This window comes from Rhineura floridana, chromosome 17, assembly GCF_030035675.1.
Source record: "Rhineura floridana isolate rRhiFlo1 chromosome 17, rRhiFlo1.hap2, whole genome shotgun sequence".
NCBI lineage: Eukaryota > Metazoa > Chordata > Lepidosauria > Squamata > Rhineuridae > Rhineura > Rhineura floridana.
In genome coordinates, this window is record NC_084496.1 from 5,572,045 (window position 1) to 5,573,595 (window position 1,551).

At 43.1% G+C, this 1,551-nt stretch overlaps 1 pseudogene; it reads left to right on the forward strand.

Moving 5' to 3' along the window:
• The first annotated feature begins 356 nt into the window (after positions 1–356).
• On the forward strand, positions 357–481 carry LOC133372138 (5S ribosomal RNA; annotated as a pseudogene).
• The last annotated feature ends 1,070 nt before the right edge of the window (positions 482–1,551 follow it).

Consider the following 1,551-nt stretch of genomic DNA (forward strand, 5'->3'; position numbering starts at 1 on the left):
GGGTCAGTGTATCTTTCACTTGGGAGAGGAAATTTGTAACTTAGTGCTGTTGTTCCTTTACTGTATGATGTTGAATTGTGCCTGTCGAAATATAACTTGCATTTTAATATGTATTTTTTTTATTTTCCTTTTATATGTGATGAATTGTGGTAGCCTGTGGCTCTGAGCAATCAAGATTCATTTTATTTCATTGGATTTCACTCAAAATTTCCCTAAACCAGAGCTTGGAAAAGTTACTTTTTTGAACTATAACTCCCATCAGCCCCATCCAGCATGACCACTGAATGGGGCTGATGGGAGTTGTAGTTCAAAAAAGTAACTTTTCCAAGCTCTGCCCTAAACCTTGGCTGAATTACACCTGGAGTAATCACTTGGAGACCCTGAACACACCCGATCTCATCTGCTCTCGGAAGCTAAGCAGGGTCAGGCCTGGTTAGTACTTGGATGGGAGACAGCCTGGGAATACCAGGTGCCGTAGGCTTAGAGGAAGGCAATGGTAAACCACCTCTGAATACCTCTTACCATGAAAACCCTACAAATATATCTAAAAGATTCATAGGGTCGCCATAAGTCATAATTGACTTGAAGGCATATAAAAACAACAAAATCACTTGGAGTTCACAGTGCCAGATTTAGGAACAAGCCAGGGAAGCCATAGATTAGGACCTCACATTATGAGAGGCCTCTAAAAATGCTGGAGATAATTCAGAAGGTTTTTTAAAAAAAATAATAATTGAAATAGCTTTGGCTTAAATAGCCTTTCATATAAAATCTACCACCACAATTCAGAACCCTGACCTCCCCTTCCTAATCCCATCAATTCCCTTCCAAGGCTGCTGGACTACATGCGTCATCCACAGGTTGCCCAACCTCACCCTTACACCAGAGGCGGCTGGTGGCTCCGAGTCAGTGGGGCTGTGGAATCTGCTCTGGGTTTTAGTCCAAACTTTCAAGGAGCTGTCCAAAGTGCTGAAACCTACTCCCAAAATAGGTGTAGCACGTTGGACAGCTCCTTGAAAGATTTAACTAAAACCCGGAGTCCACTGCACCCCCTCCACGATGTGGAGGCACCACCTGCTACTACTGCCTCAGAGCTCAAGGTGGGAGCTAAAGAGCTAAAGCGCAACACATTCTAAAGTCCAATTCCACATCAGGCAACATTTCTGCTAGTCCCCTCCTCACCACTTTTCCCATCACTTTTTCCTCTTTATTTTTTATGGTGTGGGGCCTCTGAATCTTGGCATGGCTTAAGTCCTCAGCATGCCTTATAAACCAGCCCTGGGAGTTCAGCATCACAGAGACACACCCTGCTTCCAAATTATTTCTGAATTCCCACCAGAAGTGACATTGTAAAGAAAATGTATTATCATTCTCTTTTCCATTCCACCCCACCCCAGTAACACATACTCCATTTCCCAGGTTTGAGTACATGTAAATCACAACCACATCCAGGCAATCTCCCTTGTGTGGCCAACTCAAAATGACTTTACAAATCAAGCAATGCCAAGCTTAATAAATATATCTTCAGGGTGAATTTGAACTCTGACAAGG